Raw genomic sequence first — 14266 nt, 5'->3', positions numbered from 1 at the left:
GGGCTGGAACCCTCTCTCTCATCGTAGGTCACCTGTCCTAATTTCCCAAGAATGAAGTTAATATGTTTGCTAATTGTATTTTGTGATTATGTTAGTGGATACTGAAAGCTTAAGACTGACCTTTACAAAATGAACAGTTTGCATTTTAGTAACACTTTTGGAGACTCTGTATAAAGGCCTGCAATCAAAGGATAACTTTCATGAATGTGTAGAGGTTTTGTGAGAAAAGAAGGCTTTCCAGAGAGTCTCAGTTCATGCTTTGTAAAGTGACCATTTTCTCCAGGGTCAGCCAAATGGATGTTTCTCTGAGATTATAGCTGCCCATCTGCCCAGATCCTTTTTCTAGTCTCAAACTATACATTCATTTCTTTCAAGTCTGCTACAAATCCTTTTATAGGTACCACAGTGGTGGTTTCAGGAAAACAAATTTCATTGTGTAAGTACTTTCCAGGTTCTTCTAGGGATTTCGGAATTTTAAAGACTCTTGGGTGTAATTTGTGACAGTAATGGGGTTTAGGACATACTACCCCCAAATATGGCTCCTTGGCTTATTGAATATTTCAAGATGAAGGAATTTGAGAATGGCAGGTGCAGGAAAGACTTTCTGACCTTCCCCTAAAACAGATTGTAAAACCCTCCTGTGAGCAGTGCCCTCCCCATATCCAGAGGAAAAGCGCGTCATTATCTCTGAAGTTGGAGGAATTCAAAAAGGACTCTGAATGAACAGGCCTTGCTACATGTCCCCACTTCACTACACTTAGCTCGAACCTTTTGTCCTATGGCATTTTTCCAGGACTTTCCACTCTTCATCAAACCCAGCATAACAAAATGCCCAGGTTTAGCCACCTGTTTGGGTTATGAAGGTTCCTTCATGGTGTAAAACTTTAAAATTATATAGATTTGTACGTGCATTCCTTTTTAATGGCTTTTGTTACAGGGGCCCCAGCAGAGAATGTGTAAGGGTAAAAGGAAAAGATAATTTTCCTCCCTCACAATTCTAACAGTCATAAAGAGACAGTAAAACACTGGTCACTCCGCTTGCTCCAGAGGGCTGGGACAGCTGACAAAAGCCTGCAGAAGGCAGGAGTCCTTACCAACTCCGTTTCCCAAATCTGTCTGTAGTGCCCTGTCAAGACAGGGAGGTAAACATTTCTCCTAGTCCCCTCTTTTCTAAATTCAGATTAGCAGGAGAAAAACCTTGGTAATAAATACATTTATAAGCTTTTTTCTTGTTAATCTGGCTCTTGTTACAGGGGCCCCAGCTGAGAATTTAGAGGGGAAATAGGAAAAGAGATTTTTCCACCCCTGCAGCAGTCTGTTAATTCCCTTTCATTAGGACTGTTGAGAGTGCCTTCCCCTCATGCGTTTCCTGTCTGCTTCAGGTGAGACCTACCATATTGTGGCAGCCTCTCTACTTACTGATTCCTGTCGAGTAGAATCAGAACATTGTGGTGAAGAGTGTGATCAGATAATATTAGACAATTAGAAGGAATAACAATCAAAACAAATCAGGTCCAAAAGTTCTATCTTATAAAACTTTCTTTAAAAAAAAAAAAACGTACGTGCAGAAATAAATCAAGTTTATTTGTTTAAACTAAAGGTTCACTCTCTTTTTAATCTGGATACCTGGTTGTCAGTATTAGATTTTATTCACATAATTTAACCACTCTATGCCTTAATTTCCTCATCAGGAAAGAGTGGTGGCAGTAATGAAAATGTAAGTACTGTTTTTGCATCAAGTTCCAATTAACTTACATTGTATTTAGCTTACTATTGTAGGAGTAATACTGTAAAAGTCTTCAATTTGGTTAATCATTTTCTCAGTTGCTTTCTTTGTGGGAGCCATCTTTGTGTTTATTTATAGTTAAGCCATTCTTAGGACTTTACATGGCAAGAAAAATCCCATAGAACAATATTCTAGAGTCATTATCTGCTCCTACTACACCCTGCAGACTTGCACAGCTGGAAACCCCTCGCGAGTTTGCATGAAGCATTCTTACTAATTAACCATGGAATAAGGGAGTTTTCCTTTAACTGTTCTCTGGCCAAAATAGTTTAGGGCCAAAGAAAGCTTCATAAATACTCCTATAATTTTGTTACATCATTTAGTTACAGCTGAAAGAACTGAAATCCAAAGGAGGAAGCAGAAGTATCTATTCCAGTTTGGCCAATGAGGGTCAGTTTTTGAGAGAAATTCGTAAGAGTAAGGTTTTCTTTAAGAAGAGTCAGCATGCCTTGGTTGGTGTGTGGCTGAGTGGATTGAGCTCAGGTGTTCCCGGATCGGAGGTGTGTGAGAGGCTACCAATAGATGTTTCTCTCACACATTGATGTTTCTCTCCCTCTCTTTCTCCTTTACTTCCCCTCTATCGAAAAGTAAATAAATAAAATCTTATCATTTTGTCCTGTGACTTCAGTATACTGGTGATTTTTCAATTCTTCAATTGACAACTTATCTTAGATTAATTTTTCTTTGTTTTTTTGCTGGAGAGCATATTCAAATAGGTGTAATTACCATGCCTGACCTCAAGAAGAAAATCAACTGGTTATATACCAATAAAAAGATGAGTCGCCACAGAATACAGAAAGTAATTCCCAAACTAGCCACAGAGAAGGCAATTACCGAGGCTGGAGAAAAAAGCCTGTGCAGAAGCCAGGGAAGGCTTCCCAGGAGTTCTGCCTCCCAGAAATAAGAATTTCCTGATCTGACCCTACAGTTCTTCTGGGATTAAAGTGTTCACATCTTTTCCCCTCTGACCATGTCTTTGCTGGTTGTGTGCCTCTCCCACTGCAGTAGAATCTAGTGGTCGTTCTTGTTAGTATTCCCAAGGTTTAGGACCATACCTGACCTCATTTGTGGTCAATATATACTTTTTAAATGAAGTAAATGAAGCACAGACTCTTAAATATAACTCTCTTCTTCTCGACTAGACAGGTTTTTGACTGTTGCAAGGTTTGAAGCTTCTTCAGCCCTGTATTTTCTGGTCAAAAGGCTGTCTGAAACCAAAGAAGAAAAAAATCCCTTCTATTGATCTAGTGGCTACAGATGAGAAGTGCTTTCAGAAGTTAGAGATGTGCCTCTGAGGAAAGCGAACCCAGGGAAGGTCCTGTTTTTACAATATTAAATTCTATTTTGTGACTGAGCTAGAGGCTTATACGGATTGCCTTGGGTGTTTCCTTTCTTTCAAGCTATATTTTGGCATAAGCTGTACATACCCCAGAACGGTTCATCCTTATTATAATTTATAGATGAAAGTGAGATAAATGTGCCTGTCACCAAATGTGACTACTAGATGCTTCTGAAATACAGTTTAATACCTGATATAGTTATTTATGCATGTCTGTCTCCTCCATTAGATTTTAAACTTCCTGACGTAATGTTTTATTTATTTATTTTTGTTCCCATTGCTTAGCAAAGGATGGCACAAAGAAGACCATTCAAGAATTGATACTCATTAGTGTTCTGTGGCAATTCATTTCAATACCCATGTCATTGTTCTTACCCATCAGATACAGCAAATAATTTGAGACACGAAAACCAAAGGTTTTGGTTTAGGTCTAGATGACATTAAGCTACTTTTTCTGACCTTAATCATGAAATTAATGCCTTTTTGAGGCCTTTTCTTGTGTGAGAGGCCACTTGTTTCACTATTCATGATGGCAGAAGGATACGCATCACATTCATCTGAAGATTGAACAAATTGTTTCATTGTAGCTTGCAAGGAAAGAAGAGCTAAAGTGATGCCATTTTTATGCTATTTAGATTGAAAAGTCAGTCACGAAGCCATTACTTGTCTTTCTACTTTTGGAGATCATGTTCTTTTCAGAAGCATTAATAACCTAGATTTAGGCCCATATAATTATAATTTAGACCTTCAAATCTTTCCATATATGGAATCAAAGAATAAGAATTGATCAATATATAATATGAGTTTTAAATTATGCTTGGAATATGTCATCACTAGTGGCATAGTAGTGCTTTGCTCTGCAGGCCAATGGGATTGGTATGAGAATGAGAGATCTAGACTTAGAGATTATGAGCAAAAAATGTTGTATTAAATATTGAAATTTTACATTAAAAATATATGTTGCCTTAAGAAATTTCTAAATCTGTAGAGAATTTTTGTAAGTTTATTTGAGCTGAACTGACAGCATATGCCGGGGAGCAAGATCTCAAATGCTCCACAAAATAAGAGTTTTGCAGTTTCTTTTATGCATTTCAAATTAAGGAGAAAACATAAGGAAGATTACATGAAAGTGGGAGAAAGCAAGGCCAGGATTGGATTACAGAATAGTTAACATTATTTGCTATCTTAGAAGGTGTGTTATCCCAGGCATAGGATGAATGGACAGGGCTTGCCTTAAGGCAAAGATATGCCTTTTACCTAAAAAGTTATGTGCCTGGGGCATGATTTCCCACCATGATCTTCCCAGTTAGAAATTTATGATTTATTATACCACTATTTTTTTTTCTACACATGTATGTTGTTTTGGAAAATGAGGATTTCCAAAAGAAATATGGTCCACTTTGAAGGAGATAATTACAGGAAGTGTTTCGGTATGGATTGGATCTACCTCTTAGAATGAAATTTTAGCATTTATGGTGTCAAAAGGTAATTTCGTAGTTGCTTGGGCCTTATCAGAGTTGAAGTACATTATCAATACAGCTGTATATAATGAGATCGAATTTTATGGAAATTTTGGTATGATGTCTAAGAAACCTGATGTTGTCTTTATGTTTGAAAGCCAAGAAAAACTACACGAATTTGTTTATAGGAATCTGTTTTCTACAATTTTCCCTTAGAAGCCATACAGGAAGCATTCATCATTGGTGATGATTGAGCCTGAAGACCTGCTGTTGTTTGCTTGTTTATTGGCTTAAATAAGAAACTTAAGGAGGGTTTAATTAGGTCTCTTTTCTGCTTAAGATGAGGTCTTTAGCCCTGGCCAGGTTACTCAGTTGGTTTGAGCATCATCATTCAGTATACCAAAAAGGTTGCAGGTTTGATTCCTGATCAGGTCACATACCTAGGTTGTGGGTTTGGTCTCTGGTTGGGGTGTGTACGGAAAGCAAATGATCATTGTTTCTCTCTCTCTTTCTCCCTCCCTCCTCTCCCACCCTCCCTCCTCTCTCTCTAAAATCAAAAATTTATCCTTGGGTGAAGATTTAAAAAAAAATAAGGTATTTATACTCTTGTCAAATTGTTTTTGTGTGTGAATACTGTTACTTGTCAATATATTTTGACTTCTTGTTTATATTTGTTGCTTATTGCCACTCTTGAACCAAGACATAAGTTGACCAACTATTAAAAGACAGATGTAATGATAATGATTTTTAACACTTTTGGCACACTTAAAATGTGTAAGTGTAATACAGCAATTTTATGAGGTAGGTGCTTTTATTATCCCTGTTTTTCAGATAAGGAAACTGAGGCACCAGAGATTAAATAACATGGCAAAAGTCTTATAGTTAACTCAGGTGTTCTGCTTCTATAATCTGTGTTCTGAACCACCCTCCTATATACTAACCTTGCAAGTCTGATCGTGACTTGACAATAAATTTAATGGGAGAGGAAGCTATTCCAAAGAATTTTAAAGATTATATGAACATGGGCTCACTTCAGTAGAACATACACTAAAATTAGAATGACATGAAAAAGATGAGCGTGGCCCCTGCACGAGAATGACTCACAAATTCATGAAGAAGTCCACATTAAAAAAAAATATATATGGACTTGAGAATGTAACTTGTGACAGTGAAGAGGTTCCACTGCATTTTTGTTCATAACATTCGAATCTTTACGTGATTGTCATACAAGTAAGAACAGTGTTTACGTGGTATTTAGGATAAGTTTATAGTTTAAGAATATAGTTTCAAATTTAAGAATAGTGTTTAAAATGTTTATGGTGGTGTTCAGGATAAGTTTAAGAAAATGACCACTTTATCCTTGAACTAAGATATCTTAGCTCATATGGATAAATGGAAATAAACTAAGATAATTAACCATTAAATCATATTTGATGGCTTCTGATTGGGATGTTTGCGTGAATATTTTCCCCATGTCTATCAGGTGCATGTAGACTGGATTATGCTTAAATACTCACGTGGCCAAGGCTTTCCTCTTTGTTTAAGAGGCCATCTAGTGAAAACTTAGACTGCACTAAAGCAGTCATTCAGCCTCGGTTTTCCATGAGGGAAGCTTTGTCGCAGCTACTACTAATTTTCACATTAAAATCATCTGAGCTTATTATTCAGATTAATGGATTCTTAGACTGTGTAAATTTCAAAGGACTACTCTGTTGATATCAGATGTCTTAAGAATTGACATGTGTAGGAATAAGACTAAGAGGAAGAATATAGATTGTCAGACATGCTCAACTGGCTTTGTTTTGAAATAACACCAAACAAAAGGAAAATTGCTAGTGCTTGCCTCACGTAGCTGAAAGATAGTTTGTCGTGTTGATGGCAGTCGGCACTCTTGGGCCTTCATTACTCCTCCCAGAATGACTTGACTGTTTCTCTACAAAAGAGAGGGGTCTAGAGCCTTGAGCATGTAATAATTCACCTGATAAAATCCAGGTTTTTGATAAACAGGTCATATTAACTCTTCCCAACCCCAAATTAGTCATAAATCTTACATTTACTTCCTTCTCTTGTTGCATTCATTAATATTGGCGGTACACTGACAATTGTTGAGTGCCATTATGTGCCAGGGACTTGCTAAATATTTCTGCGTAGACATACACACTTTTCATTGAGGCTAGGGTTACGATTCCACAACTGCGGCTTGAGTAAGGGCCAGCCTTGAAAGGCCAAGTTGTTTTTGTTTTGTTTTGAGAAATTTTATGAGTTTATTTACACCAAACTGGGAGCAATTACCAGGAAGTAACAGGTTGAGAAAATGCTCCAGAAAATGGCATTTGTACAGCTTATTTTATACATTGAATGAAAGGAAGAGACCGAGTGGGGTTTACACGAAATCCTTTGGTGGTAGATTAAGGGTGTGGGGGGGAAATCTCTGGGATATGATAAAAAAAACAGAATGGAGAGACACATACTTCTTTTACGTTGGTGGTACGGGATAGTTAACGTTTACGGCACATAGATGGTATATGGGCAACAAGATACCATGAAGTCTAGTGCTTCAGTGCCCACTGTTGTGACTCTGAGAGGAAAAGAAAAATCAGTTAACATTTAAAGGTATGTTACCTTAGATACACACAGACAATAGACAGGCCCACTTAAAGTAAAGATTAACCTTTGTGAATGAAGCTACAGGCCTAAGGAAAGGCCAAATGTTTTAGAGAAGGTCCTCAAGGAGAGAAAGGAGGGCAGCTGCTCTGAAAAGGACCAGAAGGCCGCAGAGGTGGACAGTGCTTTGAGATTGGGGAGAGTGGGAAACTGAAGACAAGATATGCCTGGTGTGGGAATAATCATAGAAAAAGATTTAGGAAGACATATCCTGAGGGACAAGGGGAGGAGAGATAATCTCCATCAGTAGAGTGGAAATTGGTTGGGCTACCTGTGATTCTGTCTGAAATAAGAAGCCCATCAGGTGTGAGCTTGAGAAAAAGAACTGTAGGATTTGGAGATTACACCAGAAGTTTGAAGAATGAAAGGACTGAGCCCTATATTTTCGTTAGAACTTTCTTAAGAACTTTGTATGACACTGACTCTCAGCATCCTCTAAATATGAGCTGTGTGCCCTGTTGGTAGGGAATCCACCATTTCTTAGCCTGTGAACATAAATGGGTATTCTGTTTTCTTTTATTGTCTAGCTATTTGTCTAAAGGTCTAGGTAGGTATTTTTTTCTATATCTCTTGTAAAGAACAGGCACCTAAATGAAACTTCAAGTAAGCCAAAGATTTCCAAAAATTATAAGAGTTACAGCAAGAACTGCCAGGATTGCTCAGCATTAGTGATTACCCAGTGTAACCTGATGAAAGGACTGTGAGTCCCATGTTCTGAGGATGGTGTCAGTGCGGCAAGTGCAGAGCTGACTGCACAGGCCCACCCTCATTTCTCAGGAGAGTGTGCCTGTAAGTGCCCCTACCAGTTCCAATTAGATGATAGTGAGGCAAAATGGTCAATCAAAAACTGAAGAGGGACATCCTATGGCCAAAATTTAGTTTATATGGAGCTTGAGAAAGAAGACAGGAAACACCAGAGGAGGAAAGCTGGGGCTACAATATTTTACTTTATGTAAGCCAGGTCCCCTCCCATGACACTGAATTTTTGGCCAGGCAATGTTTGATTACTGATTTCGTCAAGAAGGAAAGATTCTTAGGCACATAAGGCTTGGAGCCAGATTAATACCATTTAGGGGAATAATCATCCTATCTGTGTAAAAGGTTACTTTGCCTTCTTGAGCCTCAGTTTCTATGTATGTAAAATGGGTATAAACATAGCTGTGAGATATTAAATGAGACAATATATGCAAGGTCCCTGACACTTAACAGTTGCTTGTTTTCTGTCTTGAGCACCCTCAGAGATTGTTTTATTTATTTCTTGATACTGAGGGAGGGAGGAGAAATTATGACATACAGATCACCTGAGCTCTTAACTTTTTTTGGAGGCGCTGACCCCCTAGCCACATTGAGTTTGTTGTTATCTATTTGTTATCCTTCTAGTGAAGCCACGTTGTATAGGCCAGTGTATCAGCCTGAAGCGGTTATCTGTTCCTGGTGCAATGCTCATTGTGGTTTGGAGTGGAGCATATTCAGGATGAATAATAGCTGAATGGCTGATGATGTGTGATTAATATCTTCAGATTGTTCACGTGGTGATGTCTAGATTGCTTCTGAGCACAAGAGACTACAGCACAAAGTGTTTGTTATGCACCTGACAAAATTGCAATTAGAAGTAAATTGCTCAATAGCTTGGCACCCTTTTTCTGTTACCATTTCCTTTTGCACTTTCTGGCATACCTAAGACTTCAGCCAAAGATATGGTAATACGTGTTGGTGGCATTTAATCAGAGTCAAACCTTTGCTAGGTAATGCCTCTTAGATTTCACTTTGCTAAAGTGGATGTTTGAATGGAATGAGAAATACTGTACATTAAAGGGTAAATGGAGTACTTTTGTTTTCTTTTACATATGAAAATTGTATTAAAACTCTCTTTTCTGCCAGTTGGCTCATCTCAACTCCTAGCAGCTGTTGGAAATTTCTTAATTGTCTTTTGCTTACTCAGCTATCATTTCACAAATTTCTTCACTGCTGCATTTTTTGCAGGATCAAATTCTGACCTAGGGGCTGTTCATCTCACAGGCTGGGCTGGGATGAGTTCTAGTTACTCTACTTCAGTAACAAGATTAGCTGTCATTAGTATATTATCATGGGGTAATATTTCCCTAAATCTCCTTGGAGTTGATTCTTGTAGAAATGGACATTTGGTGGCCAATGTGTTACTCTTCTTTTTTCGATGTTGTTTGAATTCTATTTAACCTAACATAGCCTTTTTTTATGCTTATAAAGCAATAGGAGTTTACTATAGAATTTATAGTGTATACACTCTTGTGTAATCCCATTGCTTATAATTTTCTCCAGAATGAAGAAAATGAACATTTCAACCATAGGATTTTCTTTTTTTTTAAATAAGTTTTAATAGGTGATGAAAGTACAAGTAACATATTTCTATTTGTTTATCAGGAATTTTATTATTTTGTGTCTTTTTAAAATTATATTTTATTGATTATGCTATTACAGTTTTCCCAATTTCCCCCCTTTAGCCCCCTTTCACCCTGTACCCCTCAACCTCCAGCATTCCCCTGCCCTTAGTTCATGTCCATGGGATATACATATAAGTTCTTTGAGTTCTTTGTTTCCTATACCATTTTTGACCTCTCCCCATCTATTTTATGCCTGCCAATTATGCTTCTTCCTCCTTGTACCTTTTCCTCCCTATTCCTCCCCTCCCCCCTCACTGAAAACCCCCATGTGATGTCCATTTCTCTGATTCTGTTCCTGTTCTAGTTGTTTGCTTAGTTTTTGTTTTCATTTTTTTTTCTCTTTTATTTTTTTAGGTTCATTTGTTGGTAGTTCTGAGTTTGTTGTCATTTTACTGTTAATATTTTTGATCTTCCTTTTCTTAGATAAATCCCTTTAACATTTCATATAATAATGGCTTGGTGATGATGAACTCCTTTAACGTGACCTTATCTGGGAAGCTTTTTATTTGCCCTTCCATTCTAAATGAAAGCTTTGCTGGATACAGTAATCTTGAATGTAGGTCTTTCCTTTAATGACTTGGAATACTTCTTTCCAGCCCCTTCTTGCCTGCAAGGTTTCTTTTGAGAAATCAGCTGATAGCCTTATGGGCACTCCATTGTAGGTAACTCTTTCTTTCCCTCTTGCTGCTTTTAAGATTGTCTCTTTGTCTTTAATCTTGGGTAACTTAATGATGATGTGCCTTGGTGTGTTCCTCTTTGGGTCCAACTTCTTTGGGACTCTGGGCTTCCTGGACTTCCTGGAAGTCTATTTCCTTCACCAGATTGGGGAAGTTTTCCTTCATTATTTGTTCAAATAAGTTTTCAATTTCTTGCTGTTGTTCTCCTTCTGGCACCCCTATAGTTCGAATATTGGAATGTTCTAGGTTGTCCCAGAGATTCCTCAGCCTCTCTTCATTTTTTTGGATTCTTGTTTCTTCATTCTTGTCCGATTGGATGTTTATTTCTCCATTTTGTTCCAAATTGTTGTTTTGAGTCCTGGTTTCCTTCCTGTCACTGTTGGTTTCCTGAATATTTTGCTTTATTTCATTTTGGGTATCTTTCATTTGTTCTTTCATTTTTCAACCAAGCTCAGTCAGTTCTGGGAGCATTTTGATTACCAGGCCTCTAAATTCTCCATCAGATATGCTGACTCTATCCTCCTCGCATAGCTCTTTCTGAGGTTTAGCACTGTTCTTTCATTTTGGCCCTAGTTCTTTGCTTGAGGCCCCTGATAAATTGTAGGGGGGTGGGGCCTTCGCTATTCACCCAGGCAGGGCAAACCTCCTTGCTGTGCTGCGGCGTTGCCTGTAGGGGAGGGACCAGAGAGGGAACAATGCCGCTCGCCTGCTCTCTCTAGCACACTTTTCAACGAACTAATGTGAGACTGGGAGTTTCTCCCACTGGGGCAACCGTCGAAGTCCACAACCACCTCTGAATCTCAGTTTCCCTTAAGTGAGCTCCTCCTGCACAGCCTGCTGCCACCCTGCAGCCAGCCCCACCCCCACGGTCACTGCCTCCCCGAGCTTTCTCTCCGTTTGCCACCTTACTGGTCTGGTTGTTCTCTTTGACTGTTTCTTTAATTCCGTGGTTGTCGGAGTTCCATGCAGTTTGATTTTCTGGCACTTGTGGCTGTTTACTGATTTTAGACTGGTTGTTTTTCTCCTTTTGGTTGTGCGAGGAAGCAAAGGGTTTCTACCTACGCCTCCATCCTGGCCAGACCTCAACCATAGGATTTTCATTCCATTGTGTTTAACCATTTCACACTTTGTTCAGTGTATCATTTTCTGTTAAAATACTGTAAAATGTACCTGTAGGCAGTATATACCCCTGAAATTAGATGGTCTGTTTTTTCCAGAAACATCAACACAGCATATTCTTCAAGCATTAGGTTTAAGTACAATATATTGTTGAAGCTTATTGAACTGGCTTTCAGATATCGTACATTTTGGTACTATAACAATATGTCACATTATATATGAATCTTCCATAATGTGATCCACTACTTTCCTAATGATGTGAAAGCTGATAATACAAGCCCCAGTTTATGTTTATGTATCATATTGTCACCCTTCGTGTCTTATTTCATAGTCATGCATTGTAGGGATGTATTTTTTGTATTGTAGTTCAGAGTAACTTTGTTGTTTTTTCTTAATTTTAAAGTACAATCATAAGGCAATTCACGGATTTATTCACATTTTTCTGCTGCAATATGTTCTTGTATCCCATGTGAATAAATGCAACAGATAATATGTAATCATTTTAATTACCCTAATTTAATTTTAAATGGACAATTTCTTTTTCATATAAGGGGAGATAAAGGAAGTGGTCATTGGTTTCAGACACTTGCTTTAAATAACTGTGGTTCTAGGCAAATTATTTAACTTTACCCCATCTCAGTTACCCTAACTATAAAAATGGTAGCAGTATTACCTTACTCAAAGTGATCGAAAAGATAAAATGAAATCCTGGTGACAGTGACCTATAGTAGGTTATAGTAGCCTATAGAATTTACCATGAACTCTATAGGTTACTATAAATTTCATAGTAGGCACTTAAAAATATTGTGTTCCTTCCTTTCTCTCTGTTAAGAGTGTCTCTCTTATTGATTGTATTTTTGAATCAAGGGGGAAAATCCCTGTCTCATATAAAATTTCTTAGTTAATGCATAGATTTAGTGTGGACTTTCTAATTCTGACAAATTAGAATATTGATTTGGAATTTGGGGCTGTAAAATTGCTAAATGAAAGGAAAGTTTTATACTATTCAAGTCACTTCTGATGTATCTTCAGCAAACAAAGTCTATATTTTAAAAAAGCTAAGTCTGTATTTTATAGTAGTTGGCTAATTGGAAAGTACTACTAATTCAACACAGATGTAGAAAGTGAGAAGCTGAGAGGAGATCTTGGAACTAAATAAGAGAGCAGGATAAAAGCTGTCACTTCATCAGGCTCGCTAAGATGAACTTGAGACTATACAAGGCCTTAGTGCTAATTACCTTTAGCATGTTTAAACTCTCACTTCTCACTTGTCAGTGTAAAGACAGGAAAATCCTTATTGGTCTGAACATGTCACAGTGCAGCAAACTGAAAGCTGAAGGCGTAAAGAAACTCTGAAGGCATGATCTCCACTGAGACTGCTGATGCTCCAAATGGAATATGGATGGACAGATGAAAATCTAGTTAGGGAGCAAAATGACGTGGAGGGGGAATCGGGGTGTTAAAGAGAGGCTCCTTGCATTTGTTATCATGTTACTTCTGTGTGAATGTGAGAGTTCTGACCCACAGGCAAAAAGCAAGCAAGACCACCATTAGATAGATGGTAAAAACAATCTGAGAAAGCCAATATGTGCCCAGAGAAGAGAGGAGGAAAACCAAATGATGAGAATGTAATTAACCCAGGGGGATTTTTTTTCTTTAAAAAACCATGTAACTCTCCTTGTAAAAAAAATTGAAACAGTGATGCACACATCAAATTAATTCAATGAGTACAACAAAGCATGTAAGGAAAAATGAGGTGTCTATTTTATTCCATATCGCCACAGCCTGTAGTTCTGCTAGGCAAGCCCTGTTACCCATTCATTTTGTATTCTTACTGCCATTCCAGCATCTACAAACAGTTCTGTGCCATTATTGCTTTTGAACAGTGTATTTTTGAAAAATTATTGAATTTATTGGGATGACGTTGGTTAATAAAATTATATAGGTTTCAAATATATGATTCTATAGTAAATCATCTGTATATTGTATTGTGTATAATGCAGTCAGAAAGACAAATACCATATGATTTCACAAAATAGACAAACAAATAGAAACAGACTCACAGAAAACAGACTAACAGCTGTCAGGGGGTGGTTGAGGGGCTGGGTGAAAAAGATGAAGGGATTAAGCAAATAAAAACCAAACTAATGGACACAGACAACACTGTGGTGATTACAAGAGGGAAAAGGAAGACATGGGGCAGGTAGAAGAAGGTAAAGATGGGATAAATGGTGAGGAAAAAGAATTGACTTTGGATGGTGAACACCCAGTGAGATACTTGCAGTCCGTACTTGTTATCATAAATGGCATCCCACTACCTTTGTTTTCAGTCTGGTCCAAGCCTGACTACCTGTAGACCTGCTGTTGTAGGCCAGATCTGTGTTCCTTAAACTCCGATGGCATACTCCCTTGACAGAGTCCAAAGCCTACAGAACCCTGAGAGCCCTTCTTGGCTGCTTGACATGATCTAAAATATGTCTTCTCATCTTATCAGACAGAAAAAAGAACTGCTTTTGAAGACACTATTAGAAATGATTATGCCAATGAAATAGAAATACAGACAGATGTGTATCGTGAACACAAATACTAATAGAAACTAACACCTAGTAAGCCCTTAACTCCATGCCAGGCACAGTGCTAATATTTTACATGCAGAATTCTGTTTAAACCACTAAATGCTACCTCATTATATGGGTGGAAGTTTTGAGGTTTAGAGAGGTAAAGTAACTTGCTCACAGTCACATAGCAGAACCTAAATGAAGAGCCTTTTAAAAAAAAAATCATTGACTTTTGCAACAAAA

At 37.9% G+C, this 14266-nt stretch overlaps 1 protein-coding gene and 1 non-coding gene across 6 annotated transcripts in view; both read left to right on the top strand.

Annotated features, from left to right (window-relative positions):
* AUTS2 (activator of transcription and developmental regulator AUTS2) overlaps positions 1-14266 on the top strand; it is a 1165474-nt gene that overhangs the window by 609657 nt on the left and 541551 nt on the right. The gene's annotated exons all lie outside the window — the stretch shown is intronic.
* LOC112315086 (U6 spliceosomal RNA) lies at positions 5611-5715 on the top strand. Its single transcript, XR_002975851.2, has one exon. It is a non-coding gene; the product is annotated as a U6 spliceosomal RNA (small nuclear RNA).

Source organism: Desmodus rotundus, chromosome 1, assembly GCF_022682495.2.
Source record: "Desmodus rotundus isolate HL8 chromosome 1, HLdesRot8A.1, whole genome shotgun sequence".
NCBI classification, from domain to species: Eukaryota; Metazoa; Chordata; class Mammalia; order Chiroptera; family Phyllostomidae; genus Desmodus; species Desmodus rotundus.
Note: the sequence above shows the minus strand (reverse complement) of the source record. Positions and strands in the feature narration are given on the sequence as shown.